This window comes from Desmodus rotundus, chromosome 10 (genome assembly GCF_022682495.2).
Source record: "Desmodus rotundus isolate HL8 chromosome 10, HLdesRot8A.1, whole genome shotgun sequence".
NCBI lineage: Eukaryota > Metazoa > Chordata > Mammalia > Chiroptera > Phyllostomidae > Desmodus > Desmodus rotundus.
The window spans coordinates 110899602-110910975 of NC_071396.1; positions in this window are offsets into that span (position 1 = coordinate 110899602).

Genomic DNA, 11374 nt, shown 5'->3' on the forward strand with positions numbered 1-11374 from the left:
TCTCCCTAGGCGGGCTGTGCCCACGTGGTCGTCTCTTTTCTAACTCCTTGCAGAGCACCGAAGGCATCTCAGGGCACTGCTTTGAAGTCCTGACTTGGTGGCATAAAGGCGATCCACCCCCTTGCCCCAAGACTGTATGGGGGTGGGGCAGGAGTAGGAAGGAAGATGAGACAAGTGTAAACACACGGTTTCAAACCCAAGAACACAACTCCCAGGGGAAAAGCAGCACTTGAAATCAAAGTTAGGATTTGCAAGGTAAGTTTTACTTTTGTAAGTTTTTAAGATATGTGAATAATCACACTACTTTTGGCATCTTACAAAGAAAAATGTACGGGAGAAGAGACAATGGTAACCCCACAATGAAGAGATCCTTCGAACATTCGGCCCTGTTTACCACCGAAGTCCCAGTGCACTCCAGGCCCTGAAGCAGGCCCAGGGAAGGCAGGCCTGCGAGGGCCGCCTTCCTGCGGTGCGGGATGCACACTGTCTGCGCGAAGCCCCCCCAGAGCTCAGCTCACCCAGCCCTTTGCCTGGGGTGGGGTTGGGGTCGCACCTGGGGGAAGCCTTTTAAAATTACCTGTCCAAAGGGGACTTTGGGGGAAATTCACACGAAGGTGCTTTATAGGCTAGCTGGTACTAAAGATATTTCCCTAGAGCAGCTAAAAGATAAGCAAATAAGTCATTACGTTAACACCCCAACGTGAAGCTTTGGCTTCCTGAATGAGGAAGTGGGGGTTGGGTCTCATCTCCGGCAGCCCTGCGGGGCCTGGCAGGGGCTGCAGGTCAGGCTGCAGGTACGGGCAGAGCCTTGTGTCAGGTTGCTTTTAATTGGCTTTGGCTCCTTAAAAATACCATGAAACCCAGGAGCTACTTACTCCCTGACCCAGACGTCAAAAACTGAAGTCACGCTACTGGAAATGGCCGATTGCAATGGGCCCTCCCGTCGTGCTAGGTTCGCACAGAAATTCCCAAGGCAGCTTCCCTTTGTTTGGGAGGACATGGAAACTTAGGTCTGTAGAACCAACGGGCAGATAGATGCCCTGTGAGCAGACGAAAGGCACCCTGTGTTCCAGCCCGGGCCTCAGGCCCCCACCACGACAGAGCAGAGCGCGTGTACCACGTAGGTGGGGTTCGCCCGCTTCAATTAAGCACGTAGCCGAGACTGTGTTTGTTCATTGATTTCTCCCATTCGTCCGGACGATTTTACATTCTGATCCCAGCGTCTCGTCCGCCACCTGATCCAAAGGACGTCCTTCAACACCCGCTGAAGGAGTGAGAGGGAGACACGGTCCAGCCTTTCCTCCGGAAGATCAGAGAGCTCTGAGCACCCTGCGGAATTTCTCTCTCAACGCATAAATATCTCTCTGATTTCCCGAGGCTAAACCGAACAACGCAGACACATCACAGGGTGACAAATACGTTTGAACAGGTCCTTCGGGTTCTGAACTCCTGTAACGACAGTTGAACTTGTCTCTGAGAACAGAATATGAATATTTCGCTTACAGGCCATTACTGGAAGAAAAGGTACAATTCTGTGGTTTCCTGACTCTGATTCCACCAGATAAATAGCTTCATCTGTGCTTGCTTCTGCTACATTCCTACATATGTTGAGCTCGTGAAAATACTTTTCTTCCTACAAAGACTTGGACAACAACAAACACACCTGTGCTTATATGTACTTAATATGTCCACACACATGGGCTCACACAATTATCCCAGCACCTGGGGGGGGAGGTACTGGGTGAATGTCCTTATCTAATATCACAGAGAAGGATGTAACCCTTTGTGTGCGATCTGTTGGTAGGAGTGACAGCTTGGGAGCCCCCTCACCTGCTTCTTGGTTTGATGCTGTAATTCCTGCTTCGCGGTTGGAATCGCCCACTCCAGAAGTGAGATCAGGGTGTGAATTGTCACGCACATGCCACGACCACGGATGGAAATGATCTGCCACAGGCTGGGGGAGCTTCAGATGTGTGTCAGCATTGCCCGCCATTTGCAAAAGTCACGAGGAACAAGAGTTTCGCTCCGGCTTAGCTTTCCCGCGGGGGGTCTCTGGTGCCCACCCCAGCAGCGGCTGCCGCATTGCAGGACCATGGCAGGGCAGGAAAGGGGGGCCGCCTTTCCGAGGGAGGCGTGTTTCTGACTACCCCCCCATTATGGGATTGGGGCTGAGGGAGGGTAAGCCTGAAGAAAATGAGGAAGTGCCAAACTTCCCACCCCACTAGAAAATAAAAAGGCAGACGAAAAAGCCAGTCTCCCCTGAAATGCATGGCACACCCAGAAAGGTCAGCCACACCGTCACTCGGGTTTCCCTTCATCCAGGTGCTCACCTTGCTCTAGTCTCACGGGAGATCAACCCTATTTATAAAGGGGAGTGTGGCCTGGAGAGGAGGAAGTTGTTTCCTAGTCCGGGGCCAGCCCAGGTGGGCATCCGGCTGCTCTGGGAGCCCTTTGCCACCAGAGGCCCGGGTTTTAAAACCAAGCGTGCAGGAGACAGGAGCATAGAGTGGTTCAAACAGGCAAATGAATGAATGACAAACGAAGCCTGGCTTCCTCTGCAACCTTGCGTGGAGCGCCCAAGTCCCCGTGTAAAGCTCAGTCAGCGGTTCGCCCTGATTTAGGAGAATTAGTGTTCTTGAAGGCCATGGGCAAGGCTGTGGCATCAGGGTGTCTTCACAGCACAACTGATAGCAGCAACGAGTGGGAAGTGACCTAATGCCTGTGACACCTCGGGGACGGTTCCATCGTAGGAGGGGTCCTCTTCCCCTCTCCTCGCTGCAGCCTTGCTGTTTCCCTGATGCCTCTTCTGTGTGTTCAGGTCGGCCAGAAATCTTTGCACAGAAGGGATCACCGCGTTCCTACAGGACTGACCTCTGTACACAAGCCTCCAGGGTTTCCAGCCCTTCCCCAGATGGAAGACAACTTTAGGAAATGTCTCGCCTTTTTGGGCCTCCCTGCTTGGATTTTCATTTCAGCTCCAGACACAGCTGCCTGTTGGGCTGTCCCCCAGCGCCCACAGAGAGTGGGGAGCAGCCACCCCCGTGCCAGTCAGCCCTTGTCCCTCTGCCCTGCGCCCTCTTTGTCTGGCACACACTCCACACTCGCCGGGTTCACGCACGCAACGGTGAAGATGCCTCCTGAGCCCTCGCTGTTCCCAGGGAAACCCCTTGCAGGGAAAAAATGTATCATGAAAACACAGAGGCCCTTAGGAAAGGGTGACATTCCAGAATTTACTTCCCTTTTGGCAACTCTGCAGACAAGTGCTCCATGGAAAAGTGTGCCTGAAACCACCTACAGCCCCAGCTGCTCCCTTAACATGGCATTGGGTCCGGCCATGGGTCCGAACCCACCTGCAGAAGGGTTTCTCTTCCCAACCTGACACTCTGTGCCGTCAAACGCTCATGCCGCCTCCCCTTCCCCAGACCCCGGCACCCGCCCTTCTCTCTGTCTCTGTGGGTGTGGCTCCTCCAGGTACCTCCCATAAGTGAATCACACAGCACGAGTCCCTTTGTGCCTGGTGCATGTCACCACGCACGTGTCCTCCAGGGTCACCCCTGGTGTAGCGTGTGTCAGAACGTCCATCCTTTTTGAGGCTGAATACCACTCTGTCGCGCGTGCAGACCCCAGAGTCCTCTGTGAGTGGGCACCGGCTCGGCCCACGTTTTGGCTGTTGTGCATCACGCTGCTGTGGACACGAGGGACAAAGATCTGAGTTGCTGCCCGGATACCTGACATTGAAAGAAACTATGAAGCGATGATGACAGGGAGCCTCTGACAAAGCAGGGCAGCCTCCGTGCCGTCAGAATGGGGATCTTCTGCGACGCGGGGACGATGGCTGTCCGGCTAACACCTACCGGCAGCGTCTTCTCAAAGTTGCAGAAACTGTGTCCTGCCTGCATGCCAAGGGGCAGGATTACTCAGGAAGAAAACCTCACACCACCGATGCCAGTCAGCACAAGGAATCGAGGGACTCTAGCCAAAACAAAAAATTTTAAAAAGGTTGCCTTCCATCCCGCAGACCTGTAGACTCAGCATCCTCTTTGCCAACTTCCCTCACCGCCACCTCCAGCCCCGTGTCCGCCTTTCCGGCCTCACCGCCAAGTTCTTTCACTCTGTCATTTCTTCCCTTGTTCACTCAGCCCTTCTGCCAAATGCACTTGGCCCCTTCCTTTTACAGGTGGCACTTCTAATGGGAAGAGGTGGCTCAGCTGTGCACAAGCCCGGCGTGCACCTGGACGTCACTGGCTGCGAATTCTGGGAGGGCAGGGCAGGGCAGGGCCTGCCTCGTTCCCTTTTTGTCTGGAGATTGCCTGCCCTTCCTGCCTCACCGGCAGAAGTGGGCGTGTGGCCGTGACGACGGGAATCAGGGCAGGGTGCTGGCAGCGGTTCCCTCCCCACCACCACTGGCAGCAACTCTGTGGCTTCTGCCCCATCAGAGGGTGACCACCTTGTCAGCGAAACGAGCTAGCCTGTCTCGTTGCAGCGCAATCAGGAGGCAGATTTCCGGGTGCTCATTTCCCCCCCACGACACGTAGCATTTTCAGAACTCCTGGCCCCTGACATTTCTGGCCGTTCTCAGAGCTCAGTCGCTTCCAGTGCTAGACAACAGCCTCTCTTCTGGGCCGGACAGCGTCCAGTCCTGTTTAACATTAGGGCCCCAGGGTTCACTTACAAACTCTCTCTTTCTTGGCTCAGGTCGGCCTCCGCCCAGAACATCTGCACTGGGGCGGGGGTGTGACCGTTTTCCCTGCATTTTCTAGTCTCCCTGCTTCCCTTACACGCATGTATTGATGGTTTTACTTCCACCCTTCCGATCCTGTGCCTTTATTTTTTCGAACCTCCCGTCAGTATCGTTTGGAAGTCGTAGCAGCAAGCACCCGTGTCTCGTCCCTGCGTGACTCGTTTTTCCTGTGACTGAACCCGATATTTTAATTGTGTCCCCGAAGGCGGTGTGCAACTGGTATTGGGAGCTTCAAGCAATTCCGCTCTCACGAGGGCTTTGCGGACTGACACCTGTCGATTAAAGTGCATGATAATCATCCATAAAATTCTAACTGATGTCAGCTTCTACAATTCCGCTTTTTAATTAGCATGCAGTAGGATCGACTTCCGTGTGAGCACGCGTACCGTTCCATGAATTTTAACACACGTGTAGATTCATGGAACCATGTCTACAGAATCGTCCCATCACCCAATAAATCGCTCGCGCTGACCTTTCACAGCGGCTTTCCTCTGCCCCTGCCCCAATCCGCACCAAGTTTAGTCCTTTCGAGAATCACCGAATCTAGCAATGTAGATCCCTCTCCAGGGCTCCGTCCTCTTGACAATGTCATAGACATGGAATCCTGCACTTCCGAGACCAGCTTCTTTCACTCGATGTGATGCTTTTGAGAGCCACGAAAGTTGCTTCTTGTCGTAGCAATCGTTTCTGTCATTGGGGGACACCGTTTGCGACAGCAGCGTTTGTTCCTCCACTCACCTGCTGAAGAACACTCGAGCCTTTTCCAGTCGGGGAGGACATGAACAGAGCTGCTCTGAATCTTCCTGCCGAGGTTTTTGTGTGAACATCTACTTAGAAATGGGATCGTTTAACTTTACAAGAAACTGACAAAGCATCTTCTAAAACGTCTGTGCCGTTTTCCACCCCCTCCAGCAGCGTCGAGAGTCCCAGTTGCTCTGCACCCTCTCAAGCAGTCGCTGTCTTACGTAGTCTGTTACCGTAGCCGTTCCAACAGGGGACACATTCCCCGACCTCTTGGAATCGACAATCTGCGATAACATCCATGCGAAGGGGCACCTAAGGCTTATGGACAACACGCTGAGGTTTAATTTGCATTTTCCTAACCTCTGACGATGTCGAACACCTTTTTACGTGCCCATTTGCCCTCCATACGTCCTCTTTAGCGAAGTGTCTGTTCCAGTCTTCTGCCTATTCTTCCATTGTGTTCTTACTGTTGAAGTTGAGTGTTCTGGATAGCAGTCCCTTGCTGGGGGTGCGCGGCGTAGATGTTTTCTCCCAGTGAGGAGCTTGTCATCGCATTCTCCTCACAGCTGGTTTCACCCTGGGAGCTGATTTTTAAACAAAGACTAAAGATGAGGCTCCCCTTTCTTCATTTGGACATCCGCTTGTGCTAACGCCTATGTTAAAGAAGACGGTCCTGTCTCCACTGAATTGCTCTCCTGCCTTTGTCAAAAACTCACTTGGCATGTTTATGTGGGTCGATTTCTAGACTCTATTCTGTTCCATTTCCGTGCACTCATTCCTTTGCCAGTATACACTGTTGCGATCACTGTTGTTATTTTATAATAAGCCATGAAATAGCATATGTGATTCCTGCAACTTTAATCTTCTTTTTCACAAGTGTCTTCACTATTCCAATTCATTTGCCTTTCCACGACAACGTCGGTTAGATCGTCCACATCTGCAAAGAGTCCTGCTGGGATCTTCTTCGCAACTGCACTGAACCCGCGGGTCACTCGGGGAAGAATTGATGCCTGCACTGTGTTGAATCTTAAAATCTATGAACACAATCTATTTTGGACATTATGTGGGCATTCTTTGATTTCTCGGTCACATGTTTAGTGTGCAGATGAGACAGAGTATGCATTTTCGGCAGGTGAGTGGTAGGTGCCCTCCTGCACACATATTCTGTACACTGTGTTCCATTTGAATGAAAATCAATGGAAAACACCTCCCGCGCTTTTCGTCCTCACAGGTGCTCCGGGACTCACTAATGGGCACGGTGCGTCGATTCTTGCTCTCACCGCCAGGGGGCGGCATTGCGCTGAGAACCAGGCTGACCTCCACGAACTTGACTGTGCTCTCCTGGCCTCAGAGTCTCCCCTCCTTCCCCCTATTTTTCTCCTTATTTCTATTTCCCTTCTTCCTTCTGGAAGTACCAGTAGACACTTTAAACTGCTCTGGACCATGGTTATTAGTGAGTGGCTCCCACAGTGGAGTGACCAGCAGAAGAGATGGGAGCCCTTGAGCATTTCCGAGACTGGCCTCCTGGAGCACAGAGCCAGACACAAGGTGTGTGGTCCTGCGTGTGCCCGCCGCAGGTCCCTGTGAAATGCATGCTCACTGGGCCAAATAGTGTGGCTCCTAACTCTGTCCACCTGGATTCCCTGAATGGCACCTCATTTGCAGATGTCATTAATGAAGATGAGGTCTTACTGAATTAGGGGCAGACCTAAGTTCATTGAGCAGAAGAGGGGACGCAGGGATGAGGCCACCTGAAGACAGAGGCAGAGATTGGAGTGGCACAGATTTAAGCCAGGGCAGGAAAGGCACGCAGAGGATCACCTGGAGTCCCCAGAAGCTGCAGGAGGCAAGAGGGTTAGCCCTATTCCCTCTCCTACCCCCTCCATCAGCCTCCAGGACTGGGAGACCTACATTCCTGCTGTTTGTAAGCCACCCGCAGTGGCTTGCCAGCCTAGGAGTCCAACGTACATGTCAATAAAGTACTTACAACAACAACAAAAAAACCCCACAACACTCTCAAGTGGGGCTGAGGGCATATATGGTAGGGAGAGAAAAAACTTGAACTTGTATTTGATGCCTGAAATTTTTCGACATGGCCTTTGTTTCACAGTTGGATCTAAGACGTCACAGTAAATGTGTCCAGGGAAGGTACCACACTGATTTAACTCAGACTGACGGAACACGGAACATGAAGCAGCGGAGCCAACCACCACTTGCAAACCTCACTCGGGTCACTGAAGCGCCAAACATCTAAATGCAAAGGGAAAACGCCGTCGCATAAGTGACCATTTCCCTGGGCACAGGGTTACGCCGCCACGCCCAAAGGGGACGCTGGAGGTTTCGGTGTGTATCTGCAGATGCTGGGCGGGGAGTGCACAGCCCACAACTATCTGCGGTGCGTTTTGCCCGTTTCTCCTGGTCCCCCAGTTTTGGGTCATATCATTGTCACCCCCAACACACGGGACTCTGACAATCGCTGAACAGGAGACGGTTTTAGTTTCCTTTTGCTGAGCCAAGGGCTTGCAAGCTATTCATGTTCTGAAACGGGATACATGTTTTTCTTTTTCTCTCTCACAAGAAAAACAAGCTGGGGAAACAGTTTCAAACGGCCAATGAAAGGTAAACAAGTGATGAATTTTTAAAAGTCCCCACATATAGACTTCCCTTCTCAAATAAGAAAATGAAAGTAGCTAGAAAGTCTATCAAAAAAGGAAAACTGATCCCTTATCTTGTAACTGTCCTGAAGTGCATAAAAATAAACTACACTGGCTTAGACAGAGGTGGAGACACAAAAAGCACAGATACCAAATACAACTGAGTGTTGCCGGGGCAGAAACCTACCGTGAGTTACCGGTAGTGGGCAATTTGTGGTGAGCACACATTGTTTTATTATGTTTTATACCCTTTCTTCTAAATCGGAAGCAACCTGCCATAAGTGTAGTCTTTCAATTTAATTCAGCATTTGGTTCCTTTCTAAATAATCAGTGCAAGATGGGGAGTGGGCTCCAACATTATCAAGTTTTTCTCTCAATTCATTAATCAATACAATCCTGAAATATTTGGATATTTTTAAAGGTATTGAGAAATGAGCAATGGTATCTCCCAGGAAAAAGAGACGATCTAGACCCAGATCGCTGACGGGTGAGCCTTGCCAACCTGCCACCTTATAGAAGACGACAAACCGCAATTAGCGTGACTCGTGGCAAAGCTCCAGAGTCAGTCTGAAATTCTTACAACAGTGTGGAAATTCACTCGGGTTCTGACAGTGGACTAGATGCAAAAGCCTAACACGAAAGATGGATCATTTTTACTCCAGTTATTGTGATAATAAAGCAATGCATGGGGATGAACTTGGTAGCCCATGCTCTGCGTCCTCTGTCCCAGCTGTCTGGGCGGAGGGCGCGGTGTGGCGGAGAGCCCCGGGGCCTGAGCATCCACTCCTGGGCAGGTGCTGGGCCTGGTGGACCCTGCCTAGTCGCTTGTCTGCATCCCTGCGTGCTCTCAGAAGCCTCCTCCCACAGGCTGGGCCCAGCACCACTTCAAAGCTTTGCTTTCTCAGATGCTACTGTACGTCCACACCAGGCGCCACAGCTTCTGTCTCTTGAACCAGGAGTTAAGGTTTTTCTTTGACATACCAAGAACGAAGGACTTTGTGACGTCTGTGCTTAAAAATATCAAGCCATCATTAAAATCTTTTGGATTCTTTCCACATCTTGGCTATGGTGGATCACGTGGCGGTGAGCCTGGGCACACCACCATCTCTTCAAGGCCCCGATTCCAATTCCTTTGGGTAACCCCCAGGCAGGGATGGCTGGACTATGCGGTAGTGCTGATTTAATTGTTTGAAGCAAACCTAAACGTCCACTGACAGACCAATAGACCAGGAGAAGGTGGTGTATACACACAGTGGAAGCCTTTCACACACGACTACACGGATGGGCCTGCCGGACAGGAGGCGGAGTTTAGGAGCGGGACCTGCCAGGACAAACGGTGCCTGACTCCAGGTATGTGCGGAATCTAAACCAGTCAAGCTCGTGGAAGCAGCGAGTAGGATGGTGGGTACCGGGCGGGGAGGGGAAGGGCGGATGTGGATGGATGGTGTCAAGTCCCGTTCTGCTGGATGACCAGGCCCCTGAGCGCTGCGGTGCCCCACTGGGCCCGCGGGTCACACCGAGGTCCTGCGCGGGGTGGCGGGGGGGTGTTGGGGGGCGACTGGACGTCACAGGCCGCTAGGGGCCGGGGACACAGGAGGCCACCTGCCCTTGTTCCCTCCCAACCTGATCTCTGCTTTCTTCCTGCTCGGCAAGCGTCGTGGCATCAGGCCCCGTCTCTGCGCCTGGATCCTGGAGAGCCTTCACGCCCTCCAAAGCGGCCGCTGTCCCCCCGGGAAATTCGGTTTTCCCGGGGGACCGGGGTGCCCGTGGTGTGTGTGCCGAGTTAAGCTTGGTTAAACGAAACTGAGTCGGATTCTGGAGACCTCGCTCTGTGACTCCGGCGGGGACTGAAAACGATGGGAGTTGGGAGCCTGATCTAATGGTTTATGAGTGGAACTGTAATCAATAGTAACTTTCATAATGCTTGTATTTCTTAAATTCTCAGCCTAAGTCACATCACTTCTGCTTCTGAACCAACCAACCTCAAGTCAGCCAGCGTCATACCGCTTCCCCTTTTTTCTCTCAGAGTGTCCCTGTTCCCCGAACGTCCAGCAGAGAGGAAGAGAAACCTGTTGACTCAGCTCCCGAAACCAAGATCAGGTTGGCCCCTTCGGAGCGAGGGGCAGAGCGGCCTTCACCCTAGAAGACGCGGATCGCTGCGCCACCTGCTGGACATCCTGAGCTGGGCACACTTAGAGTTAAACAGGAGCTCTTTGACTGAAGATCAGAGTGAGAAGCCTTGCGGGCAGGAAAAGGTTTTCGGGGGTGGGCACCCGTTTGCTGCTGCTCGGGCTCCCTGGGTACTCTCTCCAGAGCTGAGAGGCCTGGGGGCATGCGGGCAGCCCAGCTACCTGCTGTCCTCCTTCCTGTCGCCCTTTCCAAGACCCTCCGCGCTAGGGACTGAATGTTTGTTTCCCCCAAATTCACGTGTTGAGGTCTGATCCCCAAGGTGACGATGGCATTCAGAGGTGAAGCCTTTGGGAGGTGATCAGGTCCCGAGGGTGGAGCCCACGGGAATGGGATCACTGCCCTTATAGAAAAGGCCCCAGAACAGCGGGGGCCAGGGGTGGCTGGGGTCTAGCATGTCCTGTTTCACAAGTTCGTGGAGCCTCTGCACCTGCAGGGCGCTTCCAGCAATTTTCTAGTCCTGAGGATGAAGTCTCATTAAACAATTACGGTCAGTCCTGCTTCATGGGGTCCAGCCAGCTCTGGGAAAGAGGGCCTGAGACAGGGGCTCTTGTCCTGTTCAGTAAAACTGAGGCTTTCTTTCCCTATCCAGTTTGAGCTGTACAATTATATCTTATTAGCACCAATCAGAGCAGCTCCATTTTGACCAATCAGGAGAGTGGATTTTGGACCAACCAAAGTGCAAGGATTTGGAATCCTTATTTACATGGGAACAGACCAATCAGGGGCCAGGGTTGGGATTTATCTCTTTGTAAGCCAACTCTGGAAGCTACAACTGAGACTGCTCTTCTGGCTGGAGGAGAAACACTGGAGACAGGAGAGATGGGCAGAGTGGAGTTCCCCCCCAAAAAAATCCGCTGCCTTGTTTTTTGGGCTGTGCTGTATTACAGTAGTCAACACCAGAAACACCCAAACCTGTAAGAATTTTTGTCCGTTTATTTGAGCCAAACTGATGACAATTGCTTGGAAACAAAATCTGAACAGACTGAGAAAATGCTCTGGAAAATGGCAGTTTTGCACTTTATTTTATACGTCAGAATCAAAGGGA